We start from the raw sequence: 25437 nt of genomic DNA, 5'->3' as shown, positions 1-25437 counted from the left end.
TAGTGAAGTATAATAGACAGCAGACCTCACAGCATAATTGAGGATACAAGAGCATCCTCAACAATACACGCCTGCAGGCCCGACAACATAACTGAGGATAGAGGAAAGCCCTCAAAAATGTTCAAACAGAATGATCGGAGCAAAGATAACAATGCTCAGGAACTTGTAATTGTTAAATTAACAGTAATAATTAAAAAATTAAAGTTCTTCTGCGTTGTCAAAAAGGGTAATTTGGAGATGATTCTTCAAACTGTAGTTTTCAGTGTTAGAGAAATTCTTTCTAGAAATATCGCATTTCTTCTTCTGAACTAAAAATATCAAACGCATTCTAATAACATTTTTAGAATTTCGCATAACGTGATTATAACGCCGTAATATGGAATCACCTTCCAGTAACTTAATATACCATTTTAAAACCAGGAAGACGCAGTGTTAAATCCGAGTTTCAGATGACTAGCACTACTGCCGTATCATTTCGAACTAAAATAAACTGGCTGTATAAAAACACTAACTAAAGAAACAGTTTACGGAAAGCGAACCAATTAAAAAAAAAATTCGGATCAATAGTTCTAAAATTACGACACACACACAAAAAAACATTAGAGAAAAACATTAAGAAATACTGAAAGAGGGCGGATTGCATGTAGAGCTGCACTTTCAAAGGTGTATTGATTTCTGTAAAGCCGTCATGTGTAGCTCTTAGAAGATTACAAGCTCATTTCAACTGGCCATATCATAAATTACAAAACCCTAGAGGATAAAATGATGAAATTGTTAATAAAACTACCTACAAATTGAAACAAAGAGCTCAAACACAGCAGTAATACTATCAAGGACAAGAAAATAAATGATGTCCAACCAAGTTAAAAAAAAAAGTTAATTGATTCCTCCAAATTACTTCCAAAGTAATAACTTAAATTGCTGTTTAAATTTATACTCCACATTTAAAAAAAAAGTAATGACACAGCTGATCCAGTTAGGCTAGCGCGAAAAAAAAGTAGGACACGATCGTTTAAGAGAAAAAAAAAACAGTAATTAAATCTTCTAGGATATATTGCTCTTCATTATTAAAAAAGATTTTTGCATGATCAGGAAGAAAACCTGATCTTGGAAATTAAACAGCTTAAAAAAAGAATTGTTAGCCACTGATCGTGTGAACAAAAGAATTTTCATGATTAGGAAGACGTCGGCTTTGGAAATTAAACCAAATGGATTGCAAGTCATTGGAAGCGAATCACTTCCGGTTGATTATTTTCGCATTCACTTTCAAAGTGAAAGGTAATTAGAATGTTATACTGTGCGCAGCTCAACTCAGCTTGCAAGGAATCTAGCAAAAAAAAAAGAGGAATTCACAACACGTTGTGCTGGCTTAGTATAAATACATAGCAGCCGCCTGTGTGGGTTTTACCGCTATTGCCAATGCCATAGTTCGGGGATATTGCGTGTTATGTACCAAAAGAAAATGCCACTATACCGTAGCGTATATCAATTTACCAGCGCCGATAGTACACAAACTTGATTCTTCAAATGCTCGACGGTGAACAAGAAAGGACTCTTTTCTTGGAGTCTCCCAGGACGGAAACAGCGCACAGCAACCAGCTTCCATTTGCAGGAAGTGACCCACATGTCAACGCCTTTCATTCTCAGAGGCTTATATTAGTGGCCTTCTCAGTAAATAAAATCACGGTAGATTCTTGTTCGTTGGGTTCATCCAGTTCTTATAGACGAAAGGATATTGGTGTCGAAATAGATTGAAAGGAAAAGGGATAGGATGACCATACTGAATCCTAGTTATATCAGCGTCTATTTTTTCCGCTTCTGTCCATTAATAAACTACATTATATTGAAATAAAAATAAAGAATAGAAATAACTCTGCCATTCTATTTCGTTTTATTTTTTTACGGTCAAATATTTAAATTCGCCTTCTGAGAAGGCGAAAACTGGATGCTAACACTCGGTCACTGAGTGAACGGCATCGCTGTCCTCTAACGACAAGTAATACTATCTGTTGAATGCTTTGAGAGGAAAAAAAGAGATGTGACATTTAATATTTAGAAGGACCGGAGATGTTTCCTCTCCTCTTTCTCGTAGTTTGCGAACTTTTCTCAAAGCTCACTCGTTTGATCCGGCTTCTTCTGTTAAAAACCTCTTTCAGATCTAACGAAGAGACTTCCCAAACATTCTCGTCGGCACGAGTATTGATTGAAATGCAGCGACAAGTCGATAAATGTTGTTCGCTCACAAGACAGGTACCTGACCCCTTCCCGTTTTCTCACACACAACGAGATTCACAGGATGGTCGGTCGCACATCCTTTGCAGAAAGGGAGTTGTTGGCACTCGCTCCAACCAGCCAACCATTCGTTAAAAGAACTGAAAATAAATAGGGAAAAAGATCCGTTGCAAGAAATTCAACTGGGGATAATGTAAACGATATTTACTGTTTATGTTATGACAGAAGAAGGAACAAACGGGTATGATATGTTGCGGTATTGTTTTTGAAACAAGCTACTGTCTTTTTAACCAAAAGAAAGCGATTTTGAAGGTCAAATGTAGTGCAAGTTCTTTCTTTTTAATGCAATAGTAGTCTTATTGCTAGCGCTCATAAATAAAAATCGCAAACACTTGCTTCTGAACAAGCAACGTTCTTATATGAAGATGAAAACGAAATGGTTGCAGGATTACAAACAAGACTGCAAGTCCCATATGTCACAACAATGAATTCCAAGAAATTTATCGTAACAATATTATTAACATGCTGCGAGTAATATGGCGTCCACATTATGCTGCATAGAAATGCTGCACATGCGCGTAACATTGGAATATGTGATTAGAGGAGTAATCACTAATACAGGTAACCCTCGTATAAGGCGGTACTTATACAACGCGGTTTCGATATAAGACGGTGTACAAATTGTAGTGACCTTTTATCTTTTCATATATTTTTCACCGTCCGACTTAAAAATGAAATTTGATCTTAGTTAAATTTGCGTCTGCCCTATCGCGCATGTAGTTATAAATAGCGAATTTATATTAGGGGAAATACCCTTTAGCACGCATGTACACCAATTATTTGCCGTATAAAATAATTATTGTTGAAAATTGTCTTCGTTTTCTGCCAGGAAAGCGCATTAAAAATCATAAGTGTGTTAATCTCAAGCTGAGCACTTTATTTTCTGGTGAGTTACGTACAATATGTTATTTTTTTTTATGAAATTATTTTTAGAGTAATGGCCACTTAGAGCGCTTTTGCGATATGGCTGAAAACGAAATTAGTGAATTAATTGATGGGAAAATAGATTTAAATGCGGAGGAACTGGTACAATTAATAGATGACGTCGAACCAAATGGCGGGGAAAGTTCTGCCGAAGATTCTGATTGTGATGAATCCGTTAAAGAATTCAGTTTAAAAAAATTAGCAGAAGGATTGAACTTGGCAACAAAGTTATTTTATGGACGATGATCTCTCAATGGAGCGCTCCGGAAAATTCACGAGACAATTGGATATTTGTTTAGCGCCGTATTATGAACTTAATAACAAAATTTCAGCATAGTGGTAAGCAGGGTCTTATTACTGACTTCTTGATAACTAAACCAGCCGAAGTATGCAATGAGAATTATGCAAATGATGCCCAAGAGATTTCAAGCGATGACGACGTCCAGCCACTCGTAAATAAAGAACATCTAGGAAATGTTAGTTTTGAAGAGAGTGACGACGATTAAAATATACACTTTATTTTATTTTGCCTAAAATATTTTAGGCAAAATAAAATAAAGTGTAAAATAAAATATTGCATTATGTGCAATGAAGTTTACGTACAACTTATAATTTTTTATAATTGTATGCTATGTATTTTCTTCATAGTTTATATGTTTTCTTAACTTATAATAAATTATCTGAATTAAATGAAAATATATTTTTGTTGGATATGTGATTGTTGTTTACATAATTTAAAAAAATGATTTCGGAACATAATCCTACTTTTTCTATGTGATCTGAGTCTCGCATAACACGATTTATATAACGCGCCAATTCTATGGAACCTAACATCAGCGTTATACTAGGGTTACCTGTAATTTAAATAATAACCGTTTACTTTCAGTTAGATTACTTAATACTAAATGTTTTTAATTATTGGATATAAATAAATTGCATTTCCCTGGATATTTAAAAAGCAATTCATATTTAAATGCTTGAGACCAAATTAAAAACATTTGTGCATTCTTAAATCAAGCTATACGAATATATGTACGTCATCGTTTTTCAAAACTTGGTTTGTCTTTAAGAATTGTTATTCGATTTAAAAATCTACGTACAATTTATAATTTTTACCATAAATTGTACGTCGATTTTTAAATCTACGTACAATTTAAAAGTACGTAGATTCTTAAACCGTTTGCAGGCGTATCGAGTTTTAGGAACAGCTCCGTCTATCGCGTACAAAGAAGGTTTTTAAAAATGAAGCCTATTGGGGGGGGGGGTGATAATCTTAAATAAGATAGAATAAAATTTACTCTTTTGTGAATAGACAAAAATCGCATTTAAAAAAAATAATAAATCAGCAATCGTTCTGTTTCTTTTATCTATTCACTGAAATGAAAGCAAGGCATCTGCAGTTATATTTTGTTTTAGGCTTATTAAATTCTTAATAATTCTATTCACTAGTGAATTTAACTTCCTTCAATAATAATTCAACTTTACAGCAATTAAAAATGCTTACTTTGCGTACGTTCATATATTCGAGACGCTATCTTCTGATACGATTTGGGATTGTGAATGCTACTTGACTTTTGCTGGCACGACACCCTTTTTTTTCCACCTTCCTTGTTCTGGCTGCGACATTCTTTGCAAGTATCCTCCCGGTAATTCCTTCTCCAAGAGTATCTGAAGTTGTCTAACGTCACTTTCAAAATGGCGGGTCGCCCATTGTTGCTGTACCCAACCAAAGCTTTTAATGCTTTCTCCCAAAGCCAGGCAAGTCTTAGCCTGTTCTGCAGCACACCTGAAGACTGCAAGTTTGTTTTCTGTGTGACGCAGAATTATCTTTTCACCTGACTAGGTAATAACAGGCTGTCATCCGCGGTAGCAACATTTCTCCCCTGCTCCGTCATCTCCGTTGACACACCCTCCATCAGGACGACACATCAGTAGCCCTTCGGCTTCTCATTTCAATCAGCTAGGAAGAGGTTAACGGCTTATTGCGATCAATTCTTTCCTACTGGCAAATTTCTTTAACACCAGGATAACCATATTTCCTGCCAGAACTTGTGCTTGTCAGGAAAGCCTTTCACACCCATATTATAAGGAACGGACTTATAGAAGTACTCGGGATATATTTATCATTTTAATCTTATTAACTGTATCCACAGTACATTATTTACTTTCTTTAAAAAGTACTCCGTTTTTAAAGCGTCCGCAGACAATGAAGTAAAGTAACAATATCAGCAACAGACACATAAAAACTGGCTCATTGCCAACAATTAATTTATAAGAATGAATAATTAAAGAGATCTCAACAATATATTTTATACTGCTATTGTTTGTACTCATAGCATTGTTGGTGCTCACTCGACAATAATACAGAAGTTTATTAAACACTTTTGCTGATCTCTTTGTTGCATAGATGAGCAGGAATAATTCAAAGCGATTGTTAGATTAAATGGCTTACTATTAGAAATTAAAAATGAATCATTTAGCGTAAAATTTGAATAGATTACTAGCTTGGAAATCACTGCAAAAGGCTTACAAACAGCTTGAATTTTCTGGCTTTATTTGAAACCATCAAAAATATTCGTAAATGTTACCATAGAAAAAATTTATAGATCTATGGTGAAATATCTTCTGATCATTTCGATAATTTTTATGATAACAAATGTCTTTCTTGAACTAACATCTTTCCAACGATACTGACGCCACTAAAGACTAAAACAGATCTTAAATAAGCTGTGTTAATTTGAATTCTTTATTTCTTCCTTCTGTTTACAATCTTCCAGTAAAGCCTGATCGTTGCAAGTGTAGATAATTTTACCGTTCATCTCCTTAGAGAGAAATTACGAAAATCGAATACCAGTGCCATCTACATGAATGCAACTTTATTGTTTTTATATGTGATTTGGGAAACATTTAACTTCCCCAACAAAATAGATTAAATGCTATCAATAAGAATACGCAAGGTTTTGGTATACCATTTAAGCCTTTAACATTAGGCAGTGCGATATTTTATCAGATTATTGTTCATTCCTAGCGAGCTTAGTGACGTCATTTTATTGTTGAGTTTGGAGCGTGCCAGGAAGCTGTTATACTTTCTCTGTTCAGTTTCACGCTGTTTACAGCACGAGTTTGAAACAGAAGATGAGCTGCTGTTATGCCATCAGTAATGCTTTGTTGGAATGGATCGGATTTATCAGAAAATAAACTTTGATGTGTAACCAAATAAAAGTGTTGTTACAGATTTTAAGCCTGTTTCTGTTCTTTTATTTTTATAAAAATAATCCATAACAGTAGTTTTATTTCTGGAAGATATTTCTTAGAGAAAATATCATTTTTATTCTCGCTGGCAATGCTTTGCTTTTTTTCATGAAGTACATTTTCTTATTTAAGTTTTCAAGAATTTTGTTGTTTGCTGCAGACTTCCATCATATAATAATCGCCATGCATCTTCGTCATTGCAGCCTACTTATCTAATAACGATAGTGTTTATAGAATTCTCATTTTACCTCGATTTTTTAAACCTTTTTTTCCTTCATGCATGCACTGCTTGTAATGCACGTTAAGATACTCCCCCATCCCCTCTAATAGCTGTTAATCTGTTTCCGATGAAACACTTAGGCAAATGACGTGGATATAAATACCTTTTCAGACCATTTCCTAGAGGGCGTAAAGGATCATTTCAACGTCACTTCCCACACTTTTTTTTATTATTATTTCCCTATATAGCAACTTCGCATCTTGTGAAAAATATTCGATAGCTAATAAAAACGAAATAGATTCCGCAATGCATCCAAGAGATAAATCAATGTTTTATTTTATTTTTGTCCCTTCGTACTATTACAGTTCTTTTTAACGTCTTTCATATATTAATTTCTTTTTCTGTCTTTTTTTATCACTTCCGATTTCCATTAACACTTCATTTCCTTTGCCGTCCTCCTTATTCTCCCCTTCTATTTTTTTTCCCTTCTTACTTTCCGTCAACTACGTCCTCCAAAAACTATTTGGAAAGTTTCCGAACCTTCACACTAGTGAACACTTAGGAAAAACAAAACCTCCAGAGAATGAGGGGGGGGGGGGTGAGGTGAGATGCCAGACAAATAGGTATATTAAAACTTGTTAGCGCGTAAAATCGTCTTCCCTTATAACTCTTTGAGTTAGTCAACGACGGTCTGCTTACTTCTCCAGCGAACAGACATCGCAGACTGAGTGGATAGTAAGAAACAAAATCCATTCTGCTTGCCAGTAAGTTCCTGCTATTGGCAGACTTTCAAAGCAGGCGACAAGCGAGCAGCAAGGCTTTTAACTAATTTAGTAAACATCCAATGCACTTCTCTAACTTCCTTTATAGAATTCGCAGCAAAATCCTTGACAGAGGTTTCATTCAATTTACTGACATCATTCATGGTTTAAATTAACAGACGTTGCGACGCATTTCCTTAAAATAAACTAAGATAATTTAAGAAAAGATTACAAGGAGATATGTCCCAGTAACCTCAGTTACTCCGAGGGGGGGGGGGGGGTCGTCTCCTCTTGTTGAATATTACTGCATCCCAGAATGATTCCGCTAAGTGGGTTTAAAGACAATTGTAACTACTTAATCAGGAAATTTGAATTTACAGATTTTATTATTCGTTGTCGGTAATCACATTCAGTAAAAGCTGCAATACGAGTATTTTTTGAAGCTGATTAGATTAATTATGAACTGAAGTTTGCGAATTACGAAGGGAGGGGATGATGACGAAACACACCTAAAACTTAAGTGGTAAGTAGGATGATCGCGGTAAATATTTACCATTCCTAACGGTCCACAATGCTGATTTAGAAACGTTTCCCCCTGCCGTTAGAAGAATGGATGCATTTATGATCGTCTTTGGGTGAGAAATGATTTTCATCGCCTGGTGTGAAACCACCGCACCGCTTATTAGAGACCTGAAGTTACTTGAAAAATTCCCATTTTGGTTGCTAGTGCAGGGTTTTCGGACTGTGTAAAAATGAATAATACAAAAAAATCGTGCTATGTCCTATGGCTGTATCCTGTTTGTTCAGGGGTCCGGTCTGCCAGTTTGCGGGATGAAAAACCCCAGGATAAACTGGGGAAAAACCCTACTGTCCACGCCCAAGACCGGCTAACTTGGCTATGGCTGAAGAAGATCCTTCAGCTCCTCACGTCTCCAACGGGAATCGAACCTAGGACACTCCTTCCCCAGGCATATGGTTGGGAAGCGCATAGCCACTGGGCTAACCGCGCGGACTAAAAATTAATAAAATGGAAAAAAATCCTTAGCTTATCCACCGTACTCATGTACTATACCATAGAAAAAGTCATCTATTGATGTTGAAGTGAGAGTCAAGTCCCGATTGTCTTTGATTTTTCATTAAGTATTCATTCACTTAGTATAAGTATTCTTAGTAAAAGTTATCTTAAAATATTAAAGGTATTCTTAGAAGTATTCCCACGCATCCTTCAAAGATTAAGGCATTCTTGCAAGCATTCCTAAGTATCCTTAAAAGATTATTGATAGTACTGTAGTACAAAGTATTGGTAATGCAACTACTGCCTTCGGTATGTACTCATGAATTAAATTCAAACAAGTCTTGAAAAAATAGCACGCGGACTTTATCTAAATATGTTTGTTAATAACAAATCGATCGATCGCAAATATCCTAATAATTTTCTTTCAATACGAAATGATGCTAACCTTTCCCCAAATTCCTAATTTTCATTACTGTAACACACCGAAAACACAGCTAAATCAGTTGTGTTGCTACCTCATTCATAGCAACTGACAACATGCAGGAAACAACTGCAAACTACCGCATGTTTGATTTCTGAATTAAACAAACAACTTAATGTGGCACACGCACACTCACACACGTCAGAGGAGACAATTCCTCCTCGTTGCAGAATACAAATAAGTGTCCGTCAGATAATGACGGGAGTATTCAGAACCTGAAGGTTATATTAACAGGCCTCTAGGCCATCCCAGTTAATGAGATTGACAAACTTCGTACAACTTAATTGAGAATCTCCTCGGAGTTCGATATTGGCTAACCCCGACGAACCAGCTACGTTTCAGTACAAGCAAAGTACGAAATATTACAGCGTCATCCCTAAAGCAACAATTTTTCCGCATTCGACCCCCCCTTCCCTTTACCCTGAAGGGGTGGGGGGTTCACAGTATAATGGATTTCCAACTGATCCACTACATCTGTGGTTGAACGTTTTCATCTTGAAAAATAAAGTTTCTAAAAAGGAATCGATTGTGAAATACCTGCGTTAACTATCTGTGCGCGCTCGTGCTGCTCACACCCACACATGTACGCGAGCCTATTTGATACTCTGCAACTCGACTACCTTACCGTGAAAAGCAAATCCACTATGGCACTAGTATTCTCTTCGACCACCAGGAGTCGCAAATGTCGACACCTAACGTATTCTCGTATTACGCTGGCAGCAGGTAATTTATGAGGCTAATATACCAAGATTCGATATGTCAGAGCCTGATAAATTTATTACCTGCTGTTTCTCTGCGGTATTCTTTATTCGTCCATCCCCCTTCTTCTAGTTTCCCCATCGCGAAGTTTGGCCTTATTGTACTCAAAGGACTTTAAAAGTCCAACGCACCGGGGAAGCTTTGCATTCGTTGAGAGTTTACAGTTTCATCTTTTTACAAACAGGATTGACCGAACTCTTTTGCAAGGAATGATGCATTGGTTGAAATATCCGAACACACAATGGAAGAGAGGATTGCGCTCAGCTCCCTGCAGGGTGCTGAGCTCAGCCAATGAACTTCAACCAGCCATTTCATGCATTACAGTGTTAGGCGAAGTGTTCTTGCTGGAAACTATATATCATTGCACATCCGGGAAATGATGTCATAGAAAAAAAAACGATATTCTCCTTCAATACATACTTTTCAGCGAGCTGGAGAAGCTTTTCATCTCTCATGAAGAGTTTATGGTTTATCTTTCACAAGCTGTTATTAAAACACGTAACTTAATATTAACTAAACGACTCAAAGTGTGACAAAAGCAACTTTTTATGAATTTTTCTTATTGTAGAAGATTGTCAGGGATCACAGGAGATAGTAAATACTTTTAAGTGTTTCTAGTTTGCTTAAAAAGTGCCATGCTGCTGCTTTCTAAGTATGAACAGTAATCCAACGAGATTATCAGAGGCAATGGCTGCTCATTGGCACAACAATGAGAAGTGCCAACTCAACTATTGTCGCTCATGCAGCATCTGTTGATGCGACAGACTATTGTTGCTCATGCTAAATTATTGTTGCTCATGCAGCATCGTAATGCGATAGATACAGGAATTGTCAAAAAATTAAGAAATTATTTTTAAAGCGAATATAAATAGCGTTACGTCATGCGACAAAGAGTAGAAAACTTTTTGCAGCATTTAGTTTAGACAGATCTCTTTAAAAATTGCATTCATAAAATATTCATATCCATAATACACCTGAATTTATCTGCAATCGGTTCCTTTTATTAAGGATTTCACGCATATTAGAAATATTATGAATAAATAATTCTATTTAAAGTAAATGCTCGATAAAGAATTTTCTTAGCTTGCCAAACGCGTATTTCTCTTTTTATTTTATTTGTTTGTGCTTTGCACGAAAAGAAAAAAATTATCAAGCTGATATCATTATGTAAATCGAGAAATTAAGTTCCTTTTAAAGTCTCTCTGTACCCTTCCATAATTAACTGATTGGAACAGTCATCAAAGCAGACTGGATTCATAATTAAACCTCTCAGTCCTAACCTTAGAAACACCAATGAGTTCGTTATCTATTCCTTCTTTGCTCACAGTTAAACAGGGATCTTCTGGTTGATTTTAACGAGAGATCTGACGTCATAGTGAACTGCATGAGCCATGTAAATATAATCGGCAATAATACCACCGGGTAATTAATTAGAAACATCTCCCTTTTCACTAGAATTATCAGATCCAGTATTAAAATGTGTCTATTCATCTCTCTCTTTGCCTTCTCCAGTGAAAACGAACAAATTAAAACTTATTTCCAGAATTCCAAGACTAGTTCTTTGCATGTAAACCTAAACTATTTCTTGGCAACAGATGAATATTACTTAGGATAGGGAGGCCCATTGCTTTCACTTCGATGACATCTTCAACTCTCGATAACGTATCTTGAAAATCTTAAATCACCATTAAAGATTCCGCTACACTACCAGAACAAATTCTCTTACCACGGCGCTTCCTTCAACAATATCAATATAATCATAGTTCTTTCAACAATAATCATATAGTTCACGATTGGAATATTTTGCAACTTAAATTACCAAGGCAGCCACGATTAGTCTATACACGACCTTCTAAAGCAAGATTCTCGTTGTGAAGTCCTCGTGCCTTTTACAATTATATGGCTATTTTCCTCTCTAGTTTCCCACTACGTATCATAGTGTATTATATTTTTAATCTTAAAATGTCTCAGAATGCTATTTATCGCTCGTCAATGATAATGTCAAATCTCGTTATTGCATAAACAACGAAACTTGAGAACATCTGCAACTTCCTGCTTTAAATACTTGACTCATCTTATCCATCTCCTTTAAGATGGATTGAGTCCCCCAATGAAAGGTTCACGACGAATTTCATGCGACAGGTTCATCAGTCCTCTGTGGCATCCCCTAAGGGCAATATTCCTGACTCTAAAATCCACGTGTGTCTGTGTGTATATATACAGGGCCGGTTTGACTGTTATGGGGAACGAAAAAACCCGAGTTTCCACTTGAAAAAACCCTTCACTACCGTATGAGACCGGCTAACTCACCTTTAATCGAAAGAGACCACATAAAGGTTTCTTACGTCATGGACGGGAATCGACCCCAGGTCTTTACAACCAAAGGGCTTTGTCTATACCGACCGAGCTACGGAGGCTCTTTTAAATAGTTAAAAAGGATACGTTTATCTTTCAACGTATTCTGAAATCGTAATTCAGATGACACAGTCTAGCCTTTTTTTTCTAAATAAAAATATCTTCACCGTAACTATAATAATATCCAAATCCTCTTCGATATAAATAATAAATTTTGCTTTTCTCGCGGTTTTCATGCAGTTCTCTCGTAGGAACCATTCAACATGCCAACTAAAATTCACTTCATTTTCCGTATTCGCTCTGTTACACCATCCAAGTAATTGCGATCCATACACAGTTCACCTTTCAACTTATTAAATCTGTTTTTATTCTTTTTCCTATCTAACGGTCCTCTCCGAAACAGCCTATCATCTTCAGTAATCGCAAAACTATTCCATTGGAAAGAAATATCAACAATATTTACCCATCGAAAATCTATTAAACTTCTGCATGAACTATTTATGAGATGGAATAGTTGTGCATTTTTTACAGATTAAAAGGCTTCTGTCTAGTGGATAAATTCACGTCCTTTTGATTCGTATAAAACAGGAAATGCCTTCATTGGGATGCGGTTAAAGTCCATGCACTAACAACGTGGGATCGTTAAAGCATACATCTCGATGGGCTTAATGAAGACGGCACATAATGGCCTGTGACAACTGCTGGCACTGCTCTCTATAGCAGCAACATGACTCTGAGGCCTGCATTCTGCAACAATTTTTCTTTTTCTTTTATTCTCAGAGGCAGAATCTATTATCGTTTGCCGTGGAGTCAAGAAGCAAAAGAGCCACTTAGGAGTGGTCCAGCACCCGTTATGCGTACCGCCTACCATCGCCAACTCGTGGCTGACGGGAAGATGTTCTGACCGCAGAAAACGCGTCATTAGAAAAAGAAAAAAAAAAAAAGGGAAGAAGAAAAAAAAAAGAACACGTGATCTTAGCAACGAACGCAATCACGCCGTTGGGAATGACGAGCCTCTTCAAGAAGGTCACTTTCTCATGAAGTTAGACGATATGGGGATATACACTCGCTGGGGGAACGATGAGAAGACATTCGAGAATATCCACTACCAGACGACGGTTCACGCATAGCTGCAAACTGTCGTCGTGTTAGAGGTCAGAATATGTGCTCGAACATCAAGGAAAACTTTAAACTGAAAAAAAAAAAAAAAAAAAAAAAAAACTAAAATAAAGAACGAAAGAAAATAAAAACAGCCAACATGGTGATGTCACTTAAAGAGTTCTCGTAAGATTTTAAAAAGATATAAAAATTATTTAAAATTATAACTTTCTTTAGCGTTACTAATTAACAGAAGATACTGTTTCGATGCTCATTAGTGTTACCAATACTCAAATTGCTATCAGCATGGTGGGCAGTTCGGCGTCTTAACAACGATGTCAACATCCTGACATTTTTAAATTCAATTTTAAATACTTCAATGCATTTAAATACACAGGGAAGCCAACTGTTTACGATGTTTATTTTTTCTTGATCTGAAATATCTTTATCTAGTAATTGCACCTTTGATAGGCACTACAGAAGAACTGTACATACCTCTCGGCTAACACCTGCTTCAAAAATCTATAATTATATTTGTTAAGACAGACTTCCTATTTCTATGTCATTCCCCGAACTTTATGCCATTTTACTCTTTAGTATAATACCAGAAGAAAAATGTAATTCTAATCTCTAAATAAATGTACTTGTTTCAAGAAGAGTATTTGGATCTATCGATAGTGTGTGTTCTAAGGCCAGTTTGTTATTTTAGCAACGTAAGAATCTACGTTTATTGATGAAAAACTTGAAACAATCTCAGTCTGTGTTGCAATCAATCACTGCAATTGCTGAAAAGATATTTTTGTATATTTCAGTGGAGAAATCTTTCTGCATCTACTTCATAAGACGAATTGACAGGAATCAAACAAAAATGATTCAGAGTTTTCTCGTCTCGTTGCATTCAACGTAATGAGACAACTTAATTGTTGTGCTGCGTAGCTCTTCCTGAAATAATGATGTGTGTTGATGTTGTTGACATCGCAGAGTCGAACAACAATCTTGTTTTCTCTCAAAGGATCTCGTTCTAAGATAAAAGAAGATGGATTTGAAATTAGGAAATTTTCATTCGGGTAACGATGTAAATCGTGGAACGACAAGCACAAAGGTTAGGTCACAAATGTTTGAATTCTAGGAGTCGGGAAAAATCCCGTTAATAGAAATATGCTTGGTGTTGTCTCTAGGGTACGTCAGCAATCCACATCGTTTCTTCTTCGCTGTTGACACTAGAAAGTTGTAAGAACGAAAACAATTATGTCCCAGTGGATTATGGGTACGGCCTCGTACGAGATGTTGACTGCACTCATCTGTAAATCGGCTGCGATGTTGTTTGAAGGCCACTCGGCGATATTTCCATCTGCTAATGGGAACTTTCGCGCCAAGTTCTGTCCTCTTATTAACGACAACACCAATTTGTTTCTCTCCCGTAATAAATGCAATGCATTCTAGGGTCTTTTATATTCAATCACCAAATAATTCCTTATGCTTTTTCTAATACTTCTTTCTTGCATAAGATTATGTTGTATATTTTAAAACAGAGACACCAATGAACACGTTTTTAATAGGCCAAATATTCAAAGATTGTTAGGAAACTCATGGCGCCCTCTTTGAGAAGTAAAAAAATCACTTGATGCTAAGACGACGTAATGGTAGCCTCTTTATAATACTTTTCTATTGTTATATTTATCTTTAAATTTTGAATTGACATACACGCTTTTCTTTCCATTTATTTTCACATACAAACCCATACTATCTATCTCTCTTTAACAGATTTCATTCTCTCTCTCTCTCCTTACTTTCCTTTTCCCTCTAATATGCTGTCATTTAAGCAACTTTTGGCATTTAACGTATCAAGACTTTAATTTCAATTTTTTTCCCATTGGTTAGGACGCTACCTACTTGGCTGTCTTTTCTTGATGTCAAACAGTGCAACACGAACCCTCTCTTTTTATTCTTGTGGTTTTATTTAGGTTAAGTTTCGTAAACCACATCTTATTCATATTCTTTTGTTAATGAGGGATTTTAGCATTTCGGAATCACTTGTAATATGATAGTCTATTGTGAAAGATGTATATCGCCTTCCGAATAAAAAGATACATTTGCTCGTTATACGTGTATCAATCTTTGTGGTAGGTAAGCTGATCTGTGCATCCCGTAATTGACGATGCACAGATTAGCAAACAGTTGCCATCTGTACCAGTAAAAGTTTTTACCAGCTTATTCTGTACAATGGACGACACGTGTATTTCTAAAGGCAAAACAAAATAAAACAATAAACAAATGTGTTACCAAATAGCACTTAATTGATTTTACAAGCAAAGTGGTAATAAGAGCAACAACACTTTTAGTGTTTTCGTGCAACTAAGTGTGAATTCATGTTTAAGCTACGGGAGGGGGGGGGAAGAGATGTTCAAAAAAAAAAAAGTCCGTAAATTAAGAGCACTTGATTGCAGTAAATATGTTTTGACCTTAAGATTGCAGATTAACCGAAATCTTAAGGTCAAAATCGAAGATTTCGGCTTTTAAACATTTTGCCACAGTTTTATTTCTGCGATATTTTAATACGGAATTTTTTTGAACATTTCTAAAGTACGATGTTCCAGCTATTCAATATTGATGACTTAATGTTCTATTTCAAGAAAATCTGCATCAATGTGTGTGTGCCTCAGTGGCAATTGCTTCAGAAAATGCATTCTAAACAGAAGCAAACTTCTGCAGGTTTTTTTTTTTTTTTTTTTTTTTTTGTTAAGCTTTCCGAGAGCTCGCGAATTTTCTTCATGTTTTTGTTTCCTCTTCATCAAGGACTTTCGTTTTTTTTTTTTTTCAGTAGCAAATTTTCTTTATTCTGCTTTGTACTTTATTAGCGAGTCGACCTATTCTTGTTCTTTACACCATTGATTCTTATTTTACAGCTTGGCGTTTCCAGTCTTTTCTAGCGACTAATACTTTGCACTACATAGTTTTTTATCTTTCAGAGAACAACCAATGAAAACTATTTTTTTGAAACGAGTCTATTCTTCCCATGACTTTAGAAATTTTGAATTATACCAATAAGTGTCAAGTCAGTTTTAGTCCAAAAAAAAATATTCCAGCCATAAGAACTTCATCGCTAAAGAAACATCTGTTCGGAATATCAAAAAAATCTACGCTTAGATTCAAAATTCCTGCAGATTTAATTGCATTTTTACTCAGGTCAGGAGACACTTTAATACCACGTGGGACTTCCTTACAACATATTCCCTAACTGAATTGCGAATTAACATGCGCTACACAAACAGCATGAAAAGTCGTTAAAATAACTGCCTTCTCTATAGACTGCTTACTGGATGCTGCTTTTAAATTAATAAACATTCTATGAATGTGATACACTTTCAAAACCATAGTTTATATGAAAGTTCTGGGAAGGAAAAAAGTGAATTAGACATGTCTTTTGCATTTAGCAAGAATGTGCATAACATAGTAAACTATAAAATGAACAACAATCAAAAACTGTTCGCTTAACAATAATCATTGTTAGTAATAAAATATATAATTCAACAATGGAAAATACCATTACATTTTTACTGCTTAGTTTTAAAGCAGCTATTTTACGACAATAATTAGATACGTGTATTAAACAATGCAAATAATTAAAGGCTTATGTCTGAGAATATAAATCCAATAACAATAAGTCTTTTACGCTTCTATTTCCACTTAAATCTACCTGGTTAGCTAATAACGTGTTGATATCCGAATCACCTGAAAATGATCTCACCCGCACGGTCTTCTCTGAGTTGTCTGGAAGTGGATAAAACTAGGAAATTTAATTTGATCGGATGCCATTCCTCTTACTATAAAGGAGAAAAGTCTGCTTAAAGAAGAGGAAAGGAAATAATGGACCATCTGATAAAGAGAAAAGTGATAACAGGGTCGTAAAGGGAACACACACTCGGTGATTAAGTTGGCTATAAAAAAGGGGATGGCGAGGCCTTGTTTAGTGCAGCTGAGTACAAGAGATTATGAGGTAGGATGGCAAGTTCATCGAGACTGTAATTGGCGGCAAATGACAACACGACACTGCACGGGATAGGAGCCTCAGGGATGCTGTTGAAAAACAAACTTTTTTTATTTATTTATTTGTTTTTGCGTGCGTGTGTGTGGAATGGGAAATACTAAGTCGTTTAAGACGTTACCTAAAAATAATGAACCCAAAACTCTAAAGATAATGACGTATCGGTAATAAAGAATGTACACAATTAGCACTTCCAGTAGCACGAAAGAAGCAGACACAATTAAAATTCTAAGATGGAGAAAAACACTAAATACTGCTCTAGGATAACTTTTATACCAAGACGTCTTTGGACTTTTATATTTGTTTGAAGAAAAAACTGTTTTTTTTTGTTTTAAAAAGACGTTTACTTATTGAGTAATTTCAAAAATCTGAATACCAGAGAATAAGGGGTAATTCGATGATCTATTTACCTTCTCTGAAGACAGATGATGTAATTAGATTATAATTCACAACTTGGCCACCAGGTGGTCCAGAGTTCTTTTTTTTGACGTTGTTATATATCTTTTATATCCTATTGATGTATAAAAGCAACTATAATTAAATACTAATTTACTCCTTGGTCAATAGGCGGCGACACGGATTTTATTGTTTTTTGAGGGAGCGTTTTTACATTTTGGTATTCATTCGTAAATAAATAGATATGAATAGGTTATGATGTGGCGTATTCGGATGATAATTTTAACATTTTTCTATTCATTATTATAGCATTGCTTCATTATTTTTCCAGTTCCAGCGAAGAACGAAATGGCCCCAACTGCTATCAATTGGGTTTTCCATTTATTTCGTGGTAGTGTATTCGTGCATTTACGATAAGATAGTTACGAAGAATCTATGCAGATCAGTTTATCGGCAATATCCTTTAACTGGAAATTCCTAGGTTCGAATTCCGAACCTAGAAAAGTATAAGAACCTTTATTAGACCTTTTCTACTAAAATAATAGCTTAAAACATGAGCGGGAGTTGAAAAGTAGTAGAAACATTGCCATGGTATGGAATCTTTGCACTGTGACAGGTTCAACGTTTCGATAAAACTAAAAAGTGACCATTAAATGGTTTCTCAATCACTGAATGTGCCAATGATATGCACGTTTTTATGATAATTACATCAGAAGTGAATCTGTAGATTTTAATAATCGCTTTTTAAGTCAATTAAAGACAATTCCTCTTGTCTCGATTATACGCTGCATTAACCTTCACAAAAAAGGTACCGTGGTTTCGAAAATCAAATCTACTTTGGTTATTTTATCACTCCCACATTTTTTATTAAAAAAAAGCATCAGTAAGAAGTGAAGAATATTGCTTATGCATTATTGTTAACTTCAGTAACTAATCATTCGGAAACATGACAATTAGGAATTATAATAAATTATAATTTGACAGGTTCATTCACACAAGAACTCTTTTATACTGTCTGCTACTTCTCCTCAACCCATTACCGTTTCTTCTCCGCTAGCCATAAGAGGGCAGTAGGACAAACAAGCTTACATATAAAAGCTGCTGTTTGGAAGCAAAGTCTATGCTGTATGTAATCGTGTTTTCGGGGAGAGATTGGATTACTTTAGGGTTTATCTCCCTTCTGGCTGCTCCACATAAATGATTGTATCAACTAGCTCATAACGCGTTTGCGTATGCTTCTGGTTTCCATGGTTACTGGCGAACACAAGAAGGCAAACTCTTGCTTGTATTTAGGCGAAGACCGCTGCCTGCACCGCTTTTCAAGGCAGTAACTTCAAGGATTGCTTCATGCAAATATTGGTTTTCACGATCCTCGTGAGTGGCTGCATTTTCTTGGCAACACCGCTTTCTTTCGACAATATCTTTAGGTAAGTAGAACTACTTGATCTACGCTGATCCGCAATGCCAAGTACAAAACCTCTTGAGGAGGCGATGGTGGTGTCGTAAATTGGGTAGGAACACTTCCTAAGTGATCACGTTCTCAAAGCGTGTCACTGTCTCATTAAACTAATGGAGCGAGCTAAGAAGTATCCCGACGTATTGCAACACCAAGCAAGAATGAAAGAAAGTAAAAGGAAGGAAAGGTTTGTGAACATCGTTTGGAACTTGGAGGAGTTAAGCACATCTACTAAGTAAAAATCTGTATTTCACCTGGGAATATGGTTAGCATCCTTCCTTCCCCCAGACAACGCTGCTAAATTTAGTTAGCAAGTAAGGTGGTCAGAAAAATTAGCAGTGTCCGCCTTTTAAGTGGATTTTGTTTGGAGGTAACCACAAAGAAAGTTTATTAACGATTACAACGCCTTTACTGAGATAAAAGCAGCCACACATCATTCAGTCTACAATAGCTCTATTCTGTTATACGAAGTGGTGAAAGAATTAACTTTTGTTTGATAAAATTCAAAAGAACATGCTGTTGGTAGATTTCTCCGGGTTTAGTCAATGAATAAATGCATCTGATGTCATAAAATCAAACCTCATTCAAATTGTTAAAATAGTAAGAATGTAATGAGTTTATTTGTTTCAAAGTTTAGTTTACTTTTTTATAACAATCGACTGAGATGAGAAACTATACTAACCGAAGTCTTTGAAACAATCGAATGATTTCAAATAGCTGTTTCAATTGTTGCGAAACTGACATAACTAACTGTTTCAATTTCGCAACAATTGGAAGATTTCAGGTTCAGTCAGCATAATTCCTTGCTTCAATCGAATGTTATTTTTGTAACAATCGAAACGAGTTCAAGAGGAAAAAAGTGATTGAAATGTTAACCAGCTTAACATTTTTTTTTATCGGATTAAACAAGTTCATTCTTGCATGGAAGAAGTTGGTGTTGCAAAATACATCCAAGTATTAGACGTGTCACATGAAGGGACGCTGTGGGCCGTGAAGGTAGGAGCTTTTATCTTAGTGTCAATAAAATAAAAGAGCGATCACTGTAAACAAAGAAGAGCTCTTGGCCGTCGTTAAAAGAACAGAAAATTGTTGTCGCGCTGCTCAATACAATTTCGCGAACATCATACTCATAAGCTCCAGTCTTTCTCTTCGTGCCTACATACTGTCTCGCATATTGAGACGAGGGCATTAACTTCATATTTATTCCCCTCCCCCCACTGTCATTAGTCGACAGCTTTAACAGCAGGCATTAAGACTACAATATTCTCAGCGCTCCCTTCGCCTTCACCTTAATATTCAAAAGGTGTTTCAGTTACAGCTTAACAATTAATCTGCTTATCGACGAACCCTGGATGCATTTTTTTCTCGGTGTTCCTAGACTAATCTCAACATCTTAAAAGTAAACACCGAAACAGAAAAAAAATGAACAAATTAGCGAAATGATCTCCGAGTGCGCAGAGAAACTAATTAAGAATGGGAAAAATAGAAAGGATATCAATGTAAGGTGTGTTTCTCATTGCGAGAGGATTCAATTATCTTCACACATACTTCTGTTTGTAGCAATATTCAATCGATTCTCGGCGAACTTTTAAGTTTTTGTTTACAATGAAATAATACCGGAATTTTTCCGCTCGTGTGTGAATCAATAGAGGTCTAGATGGAAATATTTCATGAGAGTTTAAAGGAAAATCGCTCGGAATTCAGCTTATTTACGAGACAGGTGGAATAATCAGACGACTGTATTCAATCTGTCAGTCTTCTGTGGCACCCGTGGGTTTCAACTATCTTACACGAAAAAAATCGAGTTTGAAGAGAATCTGACTACCCCCATTCGAGTCACACGTGACGAACATATCGTACGTACGTACGTACTGAGTATCTTGGTTGGTGCAAATGACATTATGTTAATGGTGGAGTCCTGAGAAATGCTTGGATGAGGCCATCGCGAAATTCACTCTGAGGGAATATTTCGTTAGCATTTCGCACTTTCTTCTGTGTTGCAAGATTTTTCTGCGCGCTAAAGAAAATAATAATTTAAGTTCGTATTGGGTAAATTATTAACGATTTTAAACACTTCATCGCTGTCATTGGTTATAAGGGTTTCCTAAATAAATAAATAAATTCCGTGTGATGATACAGCGTTCTCCCTTTATACGGGAGTTCACGGTACCATCTAGTCCCCCCAAATTGTATCCGAGCTCCGGAACCGGCATAGGCTGACGAATCAGACTTATGGCTCGGTCAGTATTCCTGACTGTAATCCGTGTGTGTCCACAGACTGGTTTGCCTGCTTGCGGGATGAAAAACCCCAGATAAACTGGCAGAAAAAACCCTACTGCCAGCGCCCAAGACCGGCTAACTTGGCTATGGCTGAGGAAGATCCTCAAGTTCCTCACGTCGTCAGAGGGAATCGAACCTAGGACACGCCTTCCCCAGGCATATGGTTGCGAAGCGCAAAGCCACTAGGCTAACCGCGCGGACGGTTCCCTAAATAATGTTCTAACTATAACATCGATAACTGTCAGCAGACTCGTGTACTGTCGTTGATTATAAGGGCTTCATTTGTGACTAAAAGTACAATAAAACATGCTAAATAAAACTAAGTCAGGTCATATAAGAATCTAAAAATGATATTAAAAATAGTAGAGACAGTTCTTGTTTTTCATCCATATTCGTAAAGAGAAACTTCCCCCAAATCTTAACATGTCTTCAACATGATTCCAAGTAGATCAGAAAACCATTTATTTTAAACAATTCTTAAATGCCACATTATTGTACTAGGCACTTCCTGTGATTATAGGTTCATCTGCGAACATACAAATATTTTTATGGAATACTAGAATAAGTAGAAGAGGTAGAAGGTTCTTAATTCTCCCATTAAATCAGCGAATGTATTCAATCCGCCATTACAGCGCATTTTTGGCTTGTGTGACGTACACACTCTTATCATAAAGCAAAGTACTCGCATTTCGTACTAGTGGAGAAGCCTCCAGAACAAGTCATTCTTTAAAAATTCAGGCAGAACACATTTTTTAAAGACTTTCAAATTAAAAATTGAAAACTAAAAGCCGTTCAGTATGTCTGGAAAACCTATTTGGTTTTCTTTGGCTTCATTTCCGCTACCAGTGGTGTTAAAAATAGTTTGTTGTGTCGATCGCTCAATCAATTTTGAGCTTTAAACCAACGTCATTTTGGAAAACTTAAAAATTAATTAAAAAAAAAAAAAACGCCAACACTGACTCCCAAAAAAACAAACCGTGGAAACAAAGCTTGCTAATATGAAATGAAATGGAATTTAGTATTAATGTTATTTTTAAATTAAAAGAATGGACTAAGATTTAAAAGGAGAATTTATTTCATATGAAAAAATTGGTGCCGATTCTTATTCTCACACAGTTTTGTTTTCTTGAGACGAAATGTAATACCATATGAACCCATGGCAACTGTGAGTTATGTCTCCGTCTATCACATGGCCGTAGATTATTGAATATGCTCGTGACTACTTCTAAGTATTTGCATTGATTCATGCTTGTTTAGCGCTTTTAAGAACGCAACTGGCAATATGCAGGGTCACCCAGAAGAAACAGTCCTATCTGAAAATCTACATTTATCTAGAAAAAAAATATTAATATAATATAAGCAATGCACCTGCAGATCATAACAATTTAATACCATCAAACAAAAAAAAAATTATTTCAGATTTATAAAATATTAATGAAACTGTAGTGATTACTGTTCCGGTAACTGCCCTATTACTTCTGCGCTATTAATACGCTGTGCGTCCTAATCAAGAGTCGTATATATTAATAATTAATTATATTTTTAAAGAAATTTATGTGAAAATCATTTATCACACATTTTTAATTTTGAATTTATTATTTCCACAAATAATTTTTTGTTTGTAAATTAATTCTTTCATAAAATGTTTTTGCTAACTAATTTATATTTGGAAACGGAACGCAACTTAAAATGTTTTCAAATTGTAACTAACAATGAACTAAAGTACTTTGTTTACATTTTTTTTAAGAATGATTTCAACAAAATGTTTACAGGAAGTCGTTTGGTTTCCGATTCATATTTGAGTAATCACAACTATTAAAATTTTATAAATAATTAAATTCCTCAATTCGAAAGTTTTTCATAGTTTTATTTCTCTCTAAAAGTTCAATTTATGCATTCTCTTTAATATAAGCTACTTGATACTCGAAATGTACGCTATCCAGAATCATCATCATCAAATTCCTGACATGTACCCTCAAGGGGAGTACAGGATATGACAGTACTACATGAAAATTTTACATCATTACTAACTTATCTCCTATCTACAATTTTCCTCCAAATCAGTCTGTTACTTGACAAGACTCCAACATTATTAGATCTTATATTTCTATCGTCTAAGGCACTTTGTACCGTATCAATCCACCTATATCTTGGTCTTCCTCTGGATCTTTTTCCTGCAACCTGGCAGAGAACACTTGTTTTGCTAATCTTTCCTCGCCCATTCTGTTTAAGTGACCATACCACCTGAGATTAGCTCTGCTAACGCATTCCTGGATGCCGACAATATCAAGTTTGTTCCTAATATCCTCGTTTTTAATATGATATTGCCATTGATGCCATCTGTTCACGCCTATAATCTTTCTCAGGACTCTCATATCTGCGGTAGCTAGTCTTTGGTCAAGTGTTTTACTTCTGACCCAGCTCTCAGATCCATAAGTTAAAACTGGTTTGAACACCGTCTTGTATACACCTAATTTAGTGTTCCGACTAATTTCTCTCCTATTCCATATGAAGTTATTCAATTGACTTCCCACCATACCAGCTTTGCTGATTCTGTTGTCTATTTCTATATTTAATTTACCATCTTCACTAAAAACCGTGCCTAAGTAGCTGAAATGTTTTACTTGTTCCGCAGGTTCCCCGTTCACAACACAGTTGACATTTTCAACAATTCTACCTATTTTCATTGTCTTTGTCTTTTTAATGCTGATCTTCATACCATATCTATTACAACAGTTATTCAATTTAGTCAGGGAATCTTGCAGACTTGTAGCGGATTTATTTAGAAGTATAACATCATCCGCATAAAGCAAAGAGCTGACATTAACATCTCCAATTTTGATATCAAGTTTAATACCACTTTCCGTCATAATGTGATCCATATAGATAATGAATAACAGAGGGGATAATGTACATCCTTGTCTCACACCAGATTTAACATTAAACCATCTTCCTGTACTTCCTTCAATTCTAACAACTGACTGGCAACTCAAATAAAGACTAAGTATTGCTTGTTATAATGCCCCATTGACACCATATAACTGTAGCATATTGAACAGCTTCTCTCTTGGCACCTTATCATATGCCTTTTCCAGATCTACAAAACTCAAATAGAGATCTTTGTAATATTCCCATGATTTCTCAACTATTTGTCGTAAAGTGAAGATCTGATCCTGACAGACTCTATTTGGCCTGAATCCAGCTTGTTCTCCACCAAGCTTTTCTTCCACAATTCTTCTCAACCGTTTCTCAAGTATACTTGCATAGATCTTGCCAGGAACACTCAGTAGGGAAATACCTCTGTAATTCTCACATTCAGTTTTATTTCCCTTTTTATATATATGGGTACTATGGGAGCTCTACTCCAATCATCGGGAATTCGTCCCCCTGTCCAGGCTTTCTGAACTATGCAGTGCAGCCACTGTAAAACTTTTATACCACCATACTTCAGCATTTCTGGTCGAATATCATCTACTCCTGTTGTCTTTCCACATTTCAAGCCTTTAATGGCTTTTTCTACTTCAAGTATGGATATGTATTCCTGATTGTATATCTGTTGAGTGTTTTTTATCACTATGCTATCCAGAATATAAACTTAAAAATAAACTGATATTTTAATGAAAGCAGGAAAACAATTTCCGATAAAAGCTTGAAAGCTGTGAAATTCTTGGCACAAACTGCTTGAAATCTAAAAGTCAATTTTGGTAATGAACAACACGAACAACTTTATTTTGAAAACTTTACAATTGCCGTTTATAAATTTGGGTTTACGCTCCCATGTGTAGTCATCATGAATTTCGTATTTAAATGCTTTTCGAAACAAGTTCCGAAACTTTTGAAGTTAAATCACGAAACAGTTGAAATAGCACAGTTTAATTTTTACGTGAGTGTCTTAAGTATCGATTAAAATAAGATGAAATATTAAGATGTCGCTCTTATTTTCAGTATCTTTATTTTTCAATGAAATTAATTCACGAAAAAAAAAAAATATATATATAAATAAATATATTCGGTAAAGTGGATTTTGTAAAGTCTGTAGGCAACTGGAGGGATCCAAAGTCTCAAAAATGATCGCTATTATAATTCTTGTAGATAAACTTATA

Source organism: Typopeltis vanoorti, chromosome 10 (assembly GCF_054136105.1).
Source record: "Typopeltis vanoorti isolate ZY-2024b chromosome 10, IOZ_Tvanoo_1.0, whole genome shotgun sequence".
NCBI lineage: Eukaryota > Metazoa > Arthropoda > Arachnida > Uropygi > Thelyphonidae > Typopeltis > Typopeltis vanoorti.
Note: the sequence above shows the minus strand (reverse complement) of the source record.